Consider the following 19,320-nt stretch of genomic DNA (forward strand, 5'->3'; position numbering starts at 1 on the left):
TATTTATGAAACAGAAACAGACTCACAGACATAGAAAACAAACTCATGGTTGCCAGGGGGTAAGCGGGGAGGGATAGATTGGGAGTTTGGGATTAGCAGATACACACTACTATATAAAAAATAGATAAACAACAAGATCCTGCTGTAAAGCACAGGGAACTATATTCAGTATCTTGTAACAACCTATAATAAATAAAAAAGAACCTGAAAAAGAATATATATATAAATGTATAACTGAATCACTATGCTGTACACAAGAAACTAACCCAACTTTGTAAATCAATTATACTTCAATTTAAAAAAAAAAAACAGAGTGACCAGAGCTTATCATTCATTTATTCAACAAATATTTGTCAAGAGTCTGCTTTGTGGAAGGCCCTCTTTCAGATTCTGGGGATCCAGAAATTTTAAAAGTTAGTCAAAAATTCTTCCCTTTCAGAGTTTACATCTAGTGAGGTAGATTGTATATACTATGTTAGTTGGTCATGAGTGCACCAGAAAGTAGTAAGAGAAGTGAGAAAAAGGTTGTCTTGGGCTGGTTACAATTAAAATGTTACTGAAAGAGTGATGTTTGATGTCTTAAAAGAGGCATAAACCAACAAATTATGGAGGGAGAAAGTTTTCCAGGTGGAATGAGCATCAAGGTGCAAAGATTCTGAGGTCTGACTTGTTTAAGGAGCAGCAAAAAGGTAGAATGAGTGCAGGGAGGAGTTGAAGAAACAAGGTCAAAGAAGTAAGAAGGACTGATCATGTGGGTTCTTGTTGGCTGGTTTTCTTAGTAAGATGGATAACTATTAAAGGACTCCAGACAAAGAACTGTTTTTTTTTTTAACTGAAGTATACAAATATGGTTTACAATGTTGTGTTAATTTCTGGTGTACAGCATAGTGATTCAGTTACACATATACATACATATATTTACTGACTGAGTATATACTTGGGTCTGTTTTTTCATTTGTTTGTGTGCTTTCAAAGCAACCAATTTGATCTGATTGATACTTAGAAAACACTAGACAGTGATTGCAGAAGACATTTTCTACATGTATACATGCAACATTTGCCAAAATGGAGCATATACTGACCATATGATTAATCTTAATAAATTAAAAATAAATCAATATCTAAGAAAATTAAAAGGCAAACCACAGAAACCAAGAAAATTAAAAGACAAAGCAGTGGAAATAAATGCCACTTGGCATAACTAAACTAGTGCAAAGTGGACACTGCTAAGGAAGAGGACTCAGGGAAGGAAAGAGATGTGGCAGGAGACATATGTATCTATATATCTATGTATCTATTATGTCCTTATATACAAATATGTAATTATGTTATTTTATGTATATTATTTTGATAAAGATCAAAGTTAAATATAAACTATATCAAAAGTAAAATCTATTAATATGTTTTAATAGATAAAGTAGGAAAATATAACTCTCAATCAATACTAGTATCTTCTGCTTCAAAAATAATCTTTTTTCCCCCCACTTTGGCAATTCTTTTTTTTTTTTATTCAGTTGTAGTCAGTTTACAATGCTGTGTCAATTTCTGGTGTACAGCATAATTTTTTAGTCATACATGAATATACATATATTCATTTTCATATTCTTTTTCACTGTGAGCTACTACAAGATATTGAATATATTTCCCTGTGCTATACAGTATAAACTTCTTTATTTATTTTATATATACCTGTCAGTATCTGCAAATCTCAAACTCCCAGTTTATCCCTTTCTACCCTCCTCCCCCCTGGCAACCACAAGTCTGTATTCTATGTCTGTGGGTCTGTTTCTGTTTTATATATAAGTTTATTTGTCTTTTTTTTTTTTAGATTCCATGTATGAGTGATATCATATGGTATTTTTCTTTCTCTTTCTGGCTTACTTCACTTAAAATGACATTCTCCAGGGACATTCATATTGCTGCACATAGCATTATGCTGTCATTTTTATGGCCAACTAGTATTCCATTGTATAAATATACCACCTCTTCTTTGTCCAGTCATCTGTCGATGGACATTTAGGTTGTTTCCATGTCTTGGCTATTGTAAATAGTGCTGATGTGAACATTGGGGTGCAGGTGTCTTTTTGAATTAGAGTTCCTTCTGGGTATATGCCCAGGAGTGGGATTGCTGGGTTATATGGTAAGTCTGTTTTTAGTCGTTTGAGGAATCGCCATACTGTTTTCCACAATGACTGCACCAAACTGCATTCCTACCAACGATGTAGGAGGGCTCCCTTTTCTCTACACCCTCTCCAGCATTTATCATTTGTGGGCTTTTGAATGATGGCCATTCTGACTGGTGTGAGGTGATACTTCATAGTATTGATTTGCATTTCTCTGATAATTAGTGATATTAAGCATTTTTTCATGTGCCTATTGTCATTCGTATGTCTTCATTGGAGAATTGCTTGTTCTGCCCATTTTTGGATTGGGTTGTTTGTTTTTTTCTTATTAAGTTGTACGAGCTGTTTATATATTCTGGAGATCAAGCACTTGTCAGTTTCATCTTTTTCAAAATTTTCTCCCATTCCGCAGATTGTCATTTTGTTTTGCTTATGGTTTCCTTTGCTGTGCAAAAGCTTATAAGTTTAATTAGGCACCATTTATTTTTGCTTTTATTTCTGTTACTTGGGTAGACTGCCGTAGGAGAATATTGCAGAGATGTATGTCAGATAATGTTTTGCCTGTTTTCTTTTAAGAGGTTTATTGTGTCTTGCCTTATGTTTAAGTCTTTAATCCATTTTGAGTTGATTTTTGTATATGATATGAGGGAGTGTTCTAACTTCATTGATTCACATGCTGCTGTCCAGTTTTCCCAAGACAATTTGCTGAAGACACTGTCTTTATTCCATTGTAATAATCTTAATAAATTAGAGAAGAAAACACATCAAGTTGTTAAAGAATCTTTACATTACTTTAAGCATTGACACTGTGCTTCAAGTTAAAAATGTTAGAAGCAGTATTATTAAAGCAAGATACTGTATCCACTATCATTAATATTTAACATTGTTCTATAAATTCTAACTAATGTTCTATGGAGATAAAATATAAAAGAAACATGCATAATTCTCATTATTTTAGTTGATATAATCATCTGCATGCAAAATTAACAATCTTAAATGAAAATTCGCAGTTTTAAGATTTCTCTGAAGGTAAGAGTACAGATTTTTTTTAAACTTTTGGTATCTGTATTCTAAATGTTTATAATGAAAAGCATCCTTGTATAATTTAAAGTATGTTAAAAATATAAATATCAAATATTTGCCTGAAGCACAAAAGTGAGAACATCTCTGTGTATATATTTAGAATTTAAATTTTTTCATATTTTACTCAAGTGTAAGTTCTAAGGATCAAAATGTTAAAGAAATATTTACCAGAAGTATGTGTTTAACCCATTTTCTGGAGCAAAACAACTGTTACATACATAAATATTTAATTCCACTCATAAGTTGAAATCTGATTGTAATTTTAGAGAATCTCCCCATAAGGGCAAAACACTAAAATGTAAATTATTCATACATAAATGAAGATAATCACCTTATATTTTAAGGACACAATCAGTCTTAAAAGATTACAGAGGTAAGATGCTCCAAGTATATCCTAAGTTCAGTGAATTTTGCCTCTGTAGTTCAGTGTATGTTATTCTGCATTCCTTCAAAATTCATCCTCACTTAGACATCTGAATTAATGTGAGTAAAAGAGACATTTGTTATTCTGATTCCTTCTATTTCTCTTTCACCCCAGGAACATAATGTAACCATCTTTCATTCCCTTCAGACAAAGTAGTTTAACAAATTAATGATGTGTCCTTAGTGACATCAAATTTAAAGTAGTTGGCAGTACTTGAGGAACTTTGAGCCAGTGTGGCAAGGCTAATGAGTGATGCCATGCTGGTGTTCAGTGACATCTTTTATCTGTAATAATTAGTCTGTCAGGGCATACCATGACCTTTATAATTCTACCCCTTGAAAGTAAATCAGACTATTGTTCAATTTAGAAAAATCTATGAAAAGTTTCATAGAAATGTATCTTGTAAAGTGGTGGTATAGTGGTGAGATTAGCTGCCTTCCAAGTATATCTTGCCACTATAATAGTGATCAATTGTATTTTAAAAACAATATTCAAGAAACAAATTAAATGACCAGCTATGTAATATTTCTCTAGAAACTGGAGATCAGGTTTCAAGACATGGATGTTTTGTCTCTGGATCAATTTTTTTTAACCTTTTTAAAATCTTCCATTAGAAAATCCTTAATGGAATTTTTTTTCCTGTTAGTCCATTTCAAATCCTCTCTGTAACTCAAATGATTACCATTTAGTTATTGAGCTGTATGGTAACTTCTAACACAGGACTATTGTCTTATTCTTTGTAATGCATCTTTCTGAAACAAACAGAAATTTACACAAGCCTTCAGTAAGCTTTTATTAAAGTCTTTTTTCATATATTTATTATTTATTTTTAATTTTAAAACACCATATTGATAATAAGGCTAACCATTAGAAAAACTCTTACACAAGTATTTTATAGCATTTCCCTTCAAACCTTATGTCTCCACTCCGTAGACCTCGGGTCTTTTAGTGTAGATTCATAGATATACCTCAGAAGGCTCAAGATCACTCTGAAAATTTGGAGCAGTAGGCATATTTATGAACAAAAGAGTCCCTAATTTTCCTCAGTTCTAAAAATACCATTGATCTTGAAATGTGAAGATACAATTTTTTTGCCAAAGGGATGGGCTTTATTTTTATTTATTCTGTATTGACATTTTCTGACTGCCTAGAATTATAATTTTGATCATTTCTATAATTTTACTATTATTCTTTTACAAGGACAATTTGATTGTATGCTCAGTAATTTCCTATAATGTATGATGGTCTTTTAGATAAAATGACGTAGTGTTTTTATGACTCTTTCTTTACAACTGTAAAACTGTTTGTTTATATTTATCTGTATTTACATGAGACTTTATAATTAAGCAAAACTTTTGGTTATTACCATGTACAACACATATGAATTCAAATCATAGTGTGTTACAATGGTTAGTAGTTTTAGTAGACATTGGTTTGTACCTTTCATTCAAAGCATGAATACTGCTCATATCACCCTTGAAAGATGATCATTTTTAACCTCTATCTAGATGTTTCTAGTGGAGGGAACTCCTACATTTTAAATTGATCCAATATATTGTTGGTAGCTTTAGTTATTAGGAAGTTATCCCCTCTATAGAATTCATATTAAGGAATTTAAATTTTATCCTAAGAGTGAAAGGAAAGCATTAAAAGGATTTGTGTTTTAAAATACACACTAAAGTGCAAAGAATGAAATAGAGCTTTAAAAAATCAGTTAAGAAGCTGTTACAGATACTCAGAGAAAATTTCTTGATGGTGAGCTAGATAAGGTTGGCACAGAAATAAAAATTTTAGAGGTTTTTTAGGAGGTAAAAAGAAATAGTACTTAGTGGCTGTTTGGATTAAAGAGAAAGAGAGATGAGAAGAATGACACCCAGGCTTCCGACTGGACAGTGAGACCTTTCAATGAAATAAGAACTCAGAAAGATGAATACATTTGGAGGATCCCGTTGCATTTATGGTAGCTTTAGAGCACTATGAAGCTCAGGCAAGAAATCCAGACTAAAAGATATATTTTCAGACTCTTGAGAATAAAGCTGTATTATAAGAATACAAATAAAAAGCCATAAAAATGGATGAGATTGTCAAAAACAAAAGGACAAGTGACCCAACTTTAAAAAAGGATGAAGAACATGAATAGGCATTTCCCCAAAGATGAAAGACAAATGACCAATAGGCACATGAAAAGATGTTCAATATCGTTAGCCATCAGGAAAAAGCAAATCAAAATGACAAAGAGATACCATTTCACACTCACTAAGCTGGTTATAATCATAAAGACAGATAATAACAAGTGTTGGGAAGAGTGTAGAGGAATTGGACTCCTTGTACACTACCAGTGAAATTGTATAGCCTCTTTGGAAAACAGTTTTGGCCGGGCCTCAAAAAGTCAAACAGATTTACCATAGAGCATAGCAATGCCACTTCTAGATACGTACTCAAGAGAAACAATAATATGCCAACACAAAAACGTATACACCAGGGTTCATAGCAGCATTATTCCTAATAGCCAAAAAGTAGAAACAACCTGACGAAGGGATAAATAAAATGTGGCACATCATTACAATGAAATATCATTGAGCAATAAAAAGGAATGAAATATTGATACAAGCTACAACATAGCTGAACCTTGAAAACATTCTGCTGAGTGAAAGAAGACGGTCACAAAGGACCACGTTATTATATGATTCCATTTATATGAAATATCCAAAAGAGGCAAATTTTTAGAGACAGAAAGTGGCTAATAGTTGGGTGTGGTGATGAGGAGGAGTAACTGACTGCTAATAGAGTCTGGGTTTCTTTGGAAAGTGATGAAAAATGTTTTGAAATTGATGGTGGTGATGGTTGTACCATGTTGTAAATGTATTAAAAACCACTGAGCTGTACACTTTAAGTGGATGAATTGTGTAATACGTGAACTATATATCGACTTTTTTAAACTGGATGAGATTGCTTTAAGGAAAAGTACACAGTAAAACAATAGGAAAGCCTAGCACAGAACACCAAAGAGCAAAGGTGTTTCAGAAGTGGAAGGAAGGGGCGCCCACAGTGGAGACCAAGCAGAGGAGATTAAAAAGCCAAGGACAGAGGTAGCTGTCAGGAGAGCGCAGAAGCCAGTTCCTGGGAAAGCCAATTGCTAAATAGTCAGGAATGGTGGGTGTATTTAAGGCCGTGGAAGGTATTTATATGAAAGAAATTGGTAACACTACAAATCAGGGCTTTACTTTCCAGAGAGCTGGTTTACCAGCACACCACACACTGCTGATTTAAGTGGTGCAGAAGTGCCAAGTATTATTTGAATCATTTTATGCAGGATTTTACATAAGTCCTCACACCTACCCTAAGAGATAGGTACTGTTATTATTCTTAACTACAAGGAAACTGAATCCTAAAGATGTTGAGTGGCTTACTCAAGGTCATGTAGCTAATCAGTGTCTGAGCCAAGAGCTGAGCCCAGACAGTCTGGCTTCAGAGACCTGAAACACATGGAGAGTGCAGTGTCTTGGATGCCAAGGGATGACAGTGCTTCCAGAAAAGGGTAATCGTCAGTAATGCCAAATGCTGCTGAAAGGTCAAATAATTAAATAAAAACTTGTAAGCGTTCACTGGCTTTAGCAAAAAATGAGTCATCAGTGACCTTGGCAAGAGCATCTTCAGTGGAATAAAAAGATGTCTATTTCTACTAAATGAGAAAGAACAAAGGATTAACAAATTGTGCTACCTCTTCAAGGACTTCTTTCAGCAATGTCGGGAGCTGTCGATACTCTTGATTGGAGTGAAGGCAGTCAAGAAAGACGAGAGAGGTATGAAGCCCACAGCAACACCAGGGAGGTCACTGTTATTGGAAAAAATCTGAAACGAGTAGAAACAAAAACAGGCTACAGGCTTAGTTTTCATGAGGAATGCACTTATAATGAGGAACTAGCAGTGTTAAAGACGCAGATAAACAACTTGAACCTACATTTAAAGACATGATCATCATGTCTTTAAAGGGAGACTACTCACCATATGTTTGTGAAAACAAATTTCATCCATTATCTTTGAAAAAAATCTGTATTTATATCAATAGATATGTAGATAGACACATTTAATTTACTCATTTTTTGAAAAGGAAAAATAAACTGACCCTTGTTTTTGATGTGTACCTGACCCCTTGCATCATATACATTCTTGTTCCCAAATTAAATTAAAATTTCCATATGCCAATAATATCAACCACAAATGAAAGAAATACTGAATACCTATGAAAATATATAAAATTATGTATTATATATGTTACACGTAACACATGTAGTAAAGTATGTATTTATTAGTTATAAATACCAAAAATGATGCTGAAACAGAGAAATCATAAACTCCTAGAACCATGATAGGCAAAATTTTAGACATCCTTTATGTGATATGTACAAGCAAATCAGCAGCCTTCAAAAATTTTCATCTTCTTTGGTCTAATAATACCAGTATTGGAAATATATCCAAGAGGAAGTAATCTGAAATGCCAAAAGTAAATTTTGGGGGAAGAAAAGTGTAAAAATTTGCAGGAATGTAAATATGCTAGGCATTTTCATTTGACCCACAAGACATCATCAACTTCTTTCCAGACTACTCTGTGCAAGGAGCAGTTGACCTGTTCAGATCGCATCAAAGGAGTCCTGCTCTGGTTTCCAGTTAGGTCTGGTCAATGGGAGGCATAGACAGGGAAACAATCAGGAGATGGGAGAAGAGTAAAATTGGGATATTCTCTACCATGAATCTCTGCTCTTTGGATCTCCAAGGGTTGGCTAGTTTTCTGTGCCCCTCTCCCCAGAGCCTTAACTCCAAAGAGGCAGCTCACTCCATACATCTGCTCTCTCCAGTTTCCTTTCCCTCCACACGCATTATTGCTAATACTCCAGGGCATTATGCCATCCCTTCCTTGCTTCCCTAAACCCTGCCCATACTACTGTAAATTATTCCTCTATAAAAGTCTTCAGATGGGGATATAGAGCAACAGAACTCTCATTCATTTGGCAGTTTCATACAAAACTAAGCATAACCTTACCACACAATCCAGCAATCACACTTCTAGGTGTTTACTCAACTAATTTGAAATTTTGTGTCTAGACAAAAACCAGCACATAAATGTTTATAGCAGCTTTCTTTACACAGTTGACCTTTGAACAACGTGGGTTAAAGGCACTGATTCCCCATATGGTAGAAAATCCCTGTAACTTTTGACTTCCCTCAAACTTACATGTATTATATACTGTATTCTTTTAAAATTATATTTATATATATATATATTATTGACGTTTAGTCAGTTTACAATGTTGTGCAATTTCTGGTGTACAGCACAACAGTTCAATCATATAGGAACATATATTTTTTTCATAATCTCTTTCACCATAAGTTACTACAATATATTGAATATAGTTCCCTGTGCTATACAGTATAAACTTGTTTATACTGTATTCTTATAATAAAGTTAGCTAGAGGTAAGAAAATGTTACTAAGAAAATCATAAGGAAGAGAAAATACATTTACAATACTGCATTGATAGATGCTGTAAGTTTATGTCATCTGTTTACAAGATGAACCATCTATCAGTACCTATATCAATATTGTCTTATATGATACAAAACACTATACATATTACACATATTACTAACACTAAACATCAGAAGTGAAAAGATACTGTAAAAAAGAAATTCATTTTTATTTATAAATATAACATGTCACGCATTGGTCGCCTACTGTCTTATCTGTTATTCTAGTTTTACGATTTCAGAATTCTGGGATAGCTAAGGAAAGCCACGTTTATTCAGGAGGAAGCACCCCTGCCAACCCCTTGATTTGGGATTTCCCAGCCTCCAGAACTGTGAGAAAATGAATTTCTTTTGTTTCAGCCTCCAGTCTGTGGTATTTTGTCATGGCAGCCCTATCTAATCAATACACTGCATCACTGTTAAGATTTAAGTCTCATTTCTCTGCATCTTTTTCAATCTTATTCTCTACATTGTGTGATTTTATAGTTTCTACTAATAATTATTTGTTCCTGAAAATGGTACCACTGTGAAAATAATTTATGTCTTAATCTGACATTACCTCAATTAAAAACATTGAAAAAAATTGGTTTCAATTGAAATTTATTGATGCTAAAAATAATTGAATTTGTTCCACAGATAAATTTATGTGGATAAATGTGAAAATTTACACATAATCTCAAAACAAATAAACAAAAAAAAAAACACATAGAGAAAGAATGCACATTAGAATCACCTGGGAAATTCTCAAAATGATTGATACCTAAATCTAACCCCAAAGTACTGGTTTAAAATTCTGGGATGCAGTCTGGTCACCAGAATGATAAAATCTCCCCCAGGTAATTCTAATGCCCAGCATGTGGCAGAATAAACTATTTGTTAAATCTGCAAAAAGCTTTAAAGATGTCAGTTGAATCCTTTCTTTGATAATTTAATCTACATTTTATGTGACACTATAAATGTTACATGATTCTGTGACTGTTTCCCTCTCTCTCATCTGTTTGTTGAAATAAAGATGTTCCAGAGTAATTCTTTAAGTTTTACCTTAATAAGACTAATTTTAATAAACATTCTAGCTGTTTGGTGTAAAAATTTTAATGCTGATGCACTATAAGAAAAATGAATTTTTCACTCTTAAAATGCTAGTCTCTCATGTAGATAATTTAGGATGTTCATATGAAAATATCTGTTTAGAAAGGTGAAATACATTCACCTTCTCAGTTGCTGGTACATCTTTTTGAATTGAATACTAGAAAACATGATTTGGGTGGAAATATATCTCAGAATTACATTGTGTTTTACCTGCAGAACCTGGGGGTGGAAATATTAATATTTACCATATAATCCTGAAATAGATATGTTATTTAATGCTATCAAAGTCTATATTATTAGTGTTTTTGTTTTTGTATGTTAACTATGATCATTTAAGTTACTGGTTTTGCTTTATAAAATTTTAATATGTCAAACTGTTTCTAATCAGATACTTTTAACTTACTGTGATGTTCTGGGTTTTTGTTATTAAATAGTGATTTTATTGCCAATGTATTAAACAAATGTAGCAAGTTTATCATTCTTGGAGACAAATAAGTATAATTTAGATTCTTTTTTACCTCTCTAACTTCATCCCTTACATTTTGGTTTCATGTTTAGTGTAGCTCCATGTCTTTAGCATTATGGTTAATGATTAATTGATGCATGTAAGTTCAGAGAAATGTTGAGGTGATTTAAAAGGATTAAATAAGGAACATTCAGGACCCTGATCATGTATACTTAAAATCTGATATAAAAAATGTGAATTAAGTAGAAATATCCATGATAGAAGTGCTTCTGTTGTTGTTTTGTTTTGTCTTGCTTTGTCTTTAAGTGTATTTTTTATTTTGGGGGTCAAAAGGGAGGCAATTATTTATATGGAAGGAAATTATACCTTTGGGATAAATAAGTAGATATCAAGTATCAAAAATTACTGTGTAGAGTTTAGTAGTCATAGTTAACTTTGCTTTAAAAATTAGCCTGACAAGCTTTGCGCTTTGGTCATAAAACTGCCCGTATACAAAATTAGCTTAATGGATCCACACATTCAGAATATGCAGCCACAGATTTATTCTCTGAGAAATCTTATGGGAAGTTTCATGTGTTATTCCAGATGAATTATATTATCAGACAAGTGCTTTAAAATACTTGGATTATTTCAAGATGTTTAAAGCTAATAATAAAAGTTAAAACAGTTAAAGGCCATTTTTAATGGCAAATTCTTGTTACATAAATAGAATATTAAAGGTTGTTTGTATCTATATCAATGTGAGACCAAGATTTGTTTTCTATCTCCCCAATTTTATAAACATCCAGTTTTTCTTTTATAAACTATATTACTCTGAAGTCAATTGAATTTTGCCTAATCAATTAGATGAATAAAACCCTAAGCAATTAATATTTTACAGTGTTAGGGTGAAACTGAAAATGTGTTCTTGGTAGAATTTTCACTTATGGTTGGAATATTTTTATAGAACCATCAAGAGTATGTAATACTCTAGGTTTTTTAGCTTACCAACTTCTTAAAGTACAACAATGTATCTTGGAGAATTATGGGAGGAAAGATCTTTTTAAAATCTTACTCCGTAGTCTTACCTCAGATCATTTGAATAGAGATTCACTGAGCCATTGCTGGTAGACTGTGTACAGCTATAGAGAGATTTGTGTAAAAGTGAGTGTAACAGGGAATTAGGGCTCTCACTTTTTATTTTTATTTTGGATATAGTGATGCCTTTTTTTATTGAAGTATAGTCAGTTTACAATGTTGTGTCAATTTCTGGTGTATAGCATCATGTTTCAGTCATACATGAACATACGTATATTCCCTTCCATATTCTTTTTCATTGTAGGTTACTACAAGACACTAAATATAGTTGCCTGTGCTATGTAGTGTAAACTTGTTGTTTATCTATTTTATGTATAGTAGTTAGTTTCTACAAATCTATTGCCTTCACTGTTCGAGATTTGGGGTGTTTTTGGTGTTGAGATGTTGTTACTTTCTGTACAGGTTTTGGGATCGTGGTGTAAGTTTGTAATAGGATTCCAAGTTGCTTCTCTTTATATTGACCATTTTCAAGAGATTCTAAAGGGAAGTCTCAGCAGTGTTTTTAAAATAGCCTTCTAGGTTGTCTGCTGGCTTGCCGAGGTATCTGTTGCCTTTTTATGTTAAGCAAAAGAACTTGAATGTTTTATCTAATAATTCAACTGCCAGTATGCCAAATTTGTAAATATGAAAATGGCTGTTAGAGGTGTCATTCATGCATATTCAGTGGTAGTCAGCAGTAGATGTTTTAACAAGCAAAATTCAACAATTTTTTTTCTCTTTTTTCCTTACATACTTGTCTGCTCTTACCTGAGTAGTGATATTTGATTTTTTTTTCTCCTAACCCCAGGCTTCACCATTTGCTGGTGGAAAATCAGAGAGATGTAGTAGCAAGCAATTATCTGAGATCAATATTAGCACATTACTCATCCCCTAGGTCTCCCTGGAATGTATATAAAAGTATAGATTAAAATGTGTAAATTAGTGTTAATTTTACCTTGCATGTGAGAGGGTGATGAGAGGGTGTATTGTTTCACATTCTCTTTCCTCCTGTAGAAATTTGTGTGTCAGGAAATGTTCTCGCTCTTTGGTTTTGGACTGGTCATGATGTTGTATTTTGTACTCTGTAGTTTAGCTCTCTTTGCATGAAGCACATTTCCAGCTGATCTCTTCTTAAAAGAATACACTGCTACCTTCTGGATTTTTCTGAACAAGTGTAATAGGGAAGAACAAATCTAACTCCATGTTAATTTGTTCCTTTAGCTCTAAACCTGTGCTCTGTTTCCAGTGGTGAGTCATGCTGGTTCTTCATCTTTTGTAATAGAATGTTGCCTATGGCCTAAAACTTACAGAATAGCCCATTCGCAAGGCTCTGACCTTTAAGGGTATAACACTTTCCCATTTGTATAGAGATAAAAAGTTGCACGTCTTGCTGGAGGTTTACCAGAACATCATAACCTGACCTAGGTGGGCAGCTGCAAGAACAAAGGATTCTGACACCAAGAAGTTTGCAACAACTAACCACACTCCTTCCTCTTTTTAGTATAAAAGGAGTCTGAATTCTGACGTGGGTAAGATGGTTCTTTAGGATGCTATTACCCTGTCTTCTCTGTCTGCTGGTTTTCCCAATAAAGTCATTATTCCTTGACACAACAGCTCATCTCCCAAATTATTGATGTGTCGGGGTGAGCAATTTGGACTCAATAACAGCAGTGCTTTCATTTTCTTATCCTGCAAATTGCAGTTCTTTTCTAGGGCTCATGAAAGTCTTAGTTCTTCTGGGAGCCTTGGATTTCAAGGTCGGAGATTTACTCCACTGGCTGAACAGGAAGTGAACAGACGGTTTGGAGCCAGATAGAGTCTGACCTGAATGTGCTCCTCACTGGCTGGCAATTCATGCTTGTTCTCCCAGGCTTTGCTTCCTCCTGATCTTTCCATTTATCTAGAAACAACTTCCTGTGGCCTAACCTATTAGACACCAGTTGGGTTTAGGACTGTATGCTCAGATCAGAAGAGGTATTCAATACATATTTGTTGAATATAGCCTATTCAACAAGTTATCTTAAAAATTTCAACTTCTTGCCCAGGTGGAATTCTAACACTTGAGCAATAACTGCTGCTAGAGAACTTTTTTTTTCACTTGCCCCAACTTTATTAAAGAAAAAGCAACGATGGTAATCTCTGGAACATAGTCAGCTTTCTGGGATTCTTCCCTCGAAAACATGACATTTCCAAACACATGCCAGAGCGTCCCTGGTTCCCAGCTGTACTAAGTAGGTGAGAAGCTGAAATCCTAAAACGTTCATCTGCAACTTTCCCCAGTCTGTGGTCTGTCTGTGGATTGGCAGTAATCGCCTGAACAGCTACTATGGCTTTGTTAATTTTTGTCTGTAGTTCTCTGAGCTCTTTTATGTGCGGCAATCGCAGAATCTGAGCAGCATCGTTAAGAACTGCATCTCCTGTGTCAAAACCAGGAATATGCTTATCTAAAGCAACAGACAGGCCACCTTTTGTTTGATTTGCTTTAGCAACTGCATCCTGTTTCAGGCACTCCTGGACCAAAATGCGAATTGCCTTAAGCATTACCAGGTAATCGTCCTGACTCTAATCTGAGGGTTAGCCAAAGCAGTTACACCAGCCTTAAAATCAGGATTATTTATATCCAAATTGATCAATGGCTCTGCATTTTTAGCTGCACTGTCAGCATTTTTTGTATTATCAGGTACCAAGTCCTTGTATTTTTCAGCATTGCCTCCATATTCAAGTCTAACAGCTAAACCAAGAAGCCAGTCGATTGCTTCTTGTCAATCTTGAATCTTGAAAGGACAGTGAACATCTCTGAGATACTTTTCAAAGAACTTGGGCCAGTCACTGCTATGGATGTTTCATAAATTACCTCTGTCTTCAGTCTTGTAGTGTCTGATTTTCTGGTCTTCAAGCCAATCAATAAAGTTTTAAATTCTGTTTCATCTTTGCAATTTTAGCCGGCAGGGTTGTGGTAGTCGAGGGCCGTCAGCTTGTGACCGAACATGGTCCCGGAAGCTCTCTCTTCGGCCGGGAGAGGAGAGGCCTAGAAAACTTTTAAAAGCAAAAAAGAAGCCAAAGCCAAATCCTGTATTAAACTTTTAAATGTTTAATATTTAATAATATTTCTTATCCGGGTGCCATACTGTATTATAATGGCATAGTTTCCCCTCTTCAAAAAATATGTGGGGAAAATAAGATAACCTAATTATCATCAGTCCTCCTTTTAGTTTGTGATTATATAATATTCACCATTTTAATTTAGCATACATTATCACCTCTTTCAATTCTAGTCATGAATAAACATATTTCAAGGTGTACCATGGAATGTAGGACAGATTTTAATATGCTATTTTAGGGTATATATATATATATATATCCACTTGGCATTGCATTGTATTTCTCTCCTTTCAAATTCTTTGGTGCTAACATTTCTTTCTTAGTTAGGGACTGTTTGTTCAGTTACTGTCAATCAACAGAACTCAATGAATTAAGTTTAAGCAAAAGAAAAAAATGTAAGACTGTCTCATGAAACTCAATGGTAGGAGAAACAATCAGGTCTCACAAAGAACTGGAACCAGGGACTGAAAGTTAATAAACGAGGTTATTTTCTCTCTCTCTTCTGGGGTCACAGAACCCTCGATTTCTACTGACACTTCATATATGCCACATTTCTCTCTCTCCCTCTCTGTCTCTCCCTCTCTCCCTCTCTCTCACTTTCTCTGTTTTAGTGTGCTCATGATTGCCGAGACCCAGTTTTAAATGGTCTCTCTAATTAAAAGTCCAACAGAAGTTAACTAAAGTCCCTGTGTTCCAATTCCTAGGAAAGAGATCTTTAATGACCTACTTTGAATGTGATGTCCATACCTGTTCCAATAAGCTGCAGCCAGTGTGAATGAACTCAGATGACCTAGGATGAAGGGAGTGTGTGCAGGTCATCTAGGAGGGTGTTATTATGTTGATTTTAAAAGAGCATACCCCTATTTGTAATACAGATATAAGCCTGCAAGAATGTGTGTCCTCTCCCTTTCTACGATTACCCGTAAAGAAGCCAGCATACTGCTTCTTCTTGACCACTTGTCCAAGTACTGATTCTTGACTTTTTTAGAAGTGAAGAATCCTGAGAGGGGGATATAAGATGATATAAGAAAAGTCCAGTTGTCTGGGGTGCAATGAGGAAGCTCAGTATTGTATCTGACCCTCCACCTAGCCCCAGTGACACATCTATCAGTGATGAGTCACACACAGAGCATATGAACAACTCTGCCTCATTTTTGCCGTCTTTCTGTCTCCAGACTTCCCTTGCAAACTTATCCCTGCCTGTTAAGCAATTCCTAGTATTAAACAAAGGCAAATTCTCTTCTTCACAAGCCAGCAGAGAGATGCATTAGTGCTTTGTTTGGTATGTAAAAAAATAATTTGGACTAATCAGAGATCAGAGCTGAGACAAATCTTAGCATATGCCCTGCTTCCCATATTCATAGAGACCTTTGATGGCTGGCTGACTTGGAAAAGAACGTTCTTTGTTTCAGTGTTGTTGTTACTGTTGTCTGTTTCCTCAGGGCTAAGTTTCTTCACTGATAAATGGTGGTGATAATAATCATAACTACCTAACGGTGCTGCTGAAAAATTTTAGAACAGTCCCTAAAATATGTTAAGCACTTACTAAATGTTAGCTGTTATTATCTTTGACACAGATAAAGCAGTACTGAAAAGAAAAATCCATTACCTTAAACACTTATATTAATAAGCCAAAAAATGATTCAGTTTCATTACTGGTAATTGGTCTGTTCATATTTTCTATTTCTTCCTGGTTCAGTCTTGGGAGACTGTGCCTTTCTAAGAATTTGTCCTTTTCTTCTAGGTTATCCATTTTATTGACGTGTAGTTGTAGTGGTCTCCTATGATCCTTTGTACTTCTATGGTGTCTGTTGTAACTTCTCCTTTTTCATTTCTCATTTTATTAATTTGGGCCCTCTCCTTTTTATTCTTGATAAGTCTGATTAAAGGTTTATCAATTTTGTTTATCTTATCAAGGAACCAGCTTTTCATTTCATTGATCTTTTCTATTTTGTTTTTAGTCTCAGTTTCATTTATTTCTGCTCTGATCTTTATGATTTCTTTCCTTCTGCTAACTTTGGGTTTTGTTTGTTCTTTCTTCTTTCATTGCTTTAAGTGTAAGGTTAGGTTGTTTGTTGGAGATTTTTATTTTTTCTTGAGGTAATGCTCTAAATTTCCCTCTTAGAACTGTTTTTGCTGCATCTCATAGGTTTTGGGTCATCATGTTTTCATTAAAAAAATTTTTTAAAGGGCCAGATTATGGACACTCTGAAAAGAAAAATAAATTTTATACTTAAAAAAATAAGCTACAAAAAATTTTTAAAAATTAAACTCAAAAGGTTAGAAAAACTTAAAAAATGAACTTAAGGACAGGAATTAGAAAATCAAAGGGAGAAAACAGGAAAAGGTAGAGACAATAAATATATCCAAGAACTGATTTCTCAGAGAGGAAGTTAACAAAAATAGATAAACTATTAGATAATCTAATCAAGAAAAGGGAGCACAAAGTTAAAAAGACAAGATATCAAAAACAATAGGTATAAACAAAATTATGATATTATTGAAAATAATTTCTCAATTCTAAGAAAATAAATTTGAAAACCTGCATGCATGACTATTTTCTGAGAAAATATAAATTACCAAAATTAACTCCAGAAATATAAAAAATCTAAACAGATGAATTACCATTAAAAATAGAGAAATTTGTCAGAGCAGCCATTCCCTCAAATAAAGCAATATAATTAATTTCATAGTAGCATTTTACCAAATATTTTAGAAACTAAAATCCCAATGTTCTTAAACTATTCTAGAGTACAGAAAAAGGATCCTTTTAGATTATTGTTACAAAACTATAACATTGATACTAAAAACCATCATGATCACATAAAAAATTATAAACTACACTCACTTATGAATATAGAAGCAAAATTCCAAATAAAATATTACCAAAAATATTCCGTCAGATATTCAAGGTGATCCACTGTAAGAAAATCTTATAACTAAGAGTTGTTGATTAAAAGAGAAAAATCGTATTATCATCTCTATAGATGCTGAAAAAGAACTTGATAAATTCAATATCCAGTATTGTTAAAAAAGCAAAGGTACAGATCTTAAAATAGGAACAAATGGGTTCTTCCTAAACATGATAGCATTGGTCAGCACCTTGCTCAATGGAAAACATTTAAAACTGTAGTTAGGAGTAAGACAAAGAGCCTCACTATCACCAATAGTACATGGCAATGCAATAAACACAGAAAATACATAATCAGCATAAAAATTGGAGGGGAGCAGATAAAATTATCATTTGTGTAGATAATATGATAGTACATGTAGAAAATATCAGAAATTCATCTAAGAAAACTATTCCAAATAATAAGACAAGTTGGTACAGTGGTGGAGGAAAAAGTAAATATACAGAAGTTAATTGCCTTTACATATATAAACAGCCACCAGGTATATGATGTAAAATAGGTTAAGATACACTGTATTCAATAACAACAACAAAAATACCTGGGAAAGTAGTTAACAAAATACAAAAGTTGTATCAAGAGTACTTCATAATGGAGGGGACAAAAATAAGAAAAACAAAACAAATGGAAAGAAGAATACATGGAAATTCAAATCACATGCTAGCAAAAACAAACTAGTGAATATAAGAAAAAAGAAACAGATTTATAACAGAGAAGAACAAACCTGACTCCATATTGGACCCATTCCTTTAGCTCTAACCTCTATGCTCTGTTGCTTGTGCTTAGGCATGTTGGCTCTGCCCCTTTTATAAAGGAATGTTGCCTATAGCCTGAAATATACAGAAGAGCCCATTCTCAAGGCTCTGACCTTTAAAGCTATGACACTTCTCCATTCATGTAGAGATTAATTAAGAGTTACAGAACAGAAAATAACAACTGTCTTGTTGGAGGGTTAAGGAACATTGTGACCAGACCTATGTGGACAGCTGGAAACATAAAGAAGGGATTCTGGCACCAAGAAGTGTGCAAAAACCAGCCACATTCCTGCCCTTTTTAGTATAAAAGAAGCCTAAATTCTAGCTTGGGTAAGACGGTTCTTTCAGACACTAGTTCACCGTCTTCTCAGTTAGCTGGTTTTCCAAATAAAGTCGCTATTCCTTGCCCCAGTGCCTCATCTCTTAATTTATTGGCCTGTCGTGCAGCAAGCAGTATGAGCTTGGACTCAGCAACAGACTCACAGATGGTAGAGAACAAACCATTGGTGACATATAGGAAGAAAGTGGGAGGGACAAGATAGGGATAGGGAATTAAGAGGTGCAACCTATAATGCGTAAAATCAATAATCTACAAGGGTATATTTTATACCACAGGGGCTATAGCCAGTATTGTATCATAACTGTAGACGGAATATAACCTTTAAAAATTATAAATCACTATGTTGTACACCTAAAACTAATTTAATATTGTACATCAGCTATACTCAATGGAAAAAATCACATGCTTGTGTCAGAAGGCCTAACATCGTATATATAAATTAATAATA

The 19,320-nt window shown here is 34.0% G+C and overlaps 1 pseudogene; it reads right to left on the reverse strand.

Annotated features, from left to right (window-relative positions):
• Nucleotides 1–13,878: 13,878 nt before the first annotated feature.
• On the reverse strand, nt 13,879–14,755 carry LOC105092117 (RNA transcription, translation and transport factor protein-like; annotated as a pseudogene).
• Between the last annotated feature and the right edge of the window lie 4,565 nt (nt 14,756–19,320).

This window comes from Camelus dromedarius, chromosome 1 (genome assembly GCF_036321535.1).
Source record: "Camelus dromedarius isolate mCamDro1 chromosome 1, mCamDro1.pat, whole genome shotgun sequence".
NCBI classification, from domain to species: Eukaryota; Metazoa; Chordata; class Mammalia; order Artiodactyla; family Camelidae; genus Camelus; species Camelus dromedarius.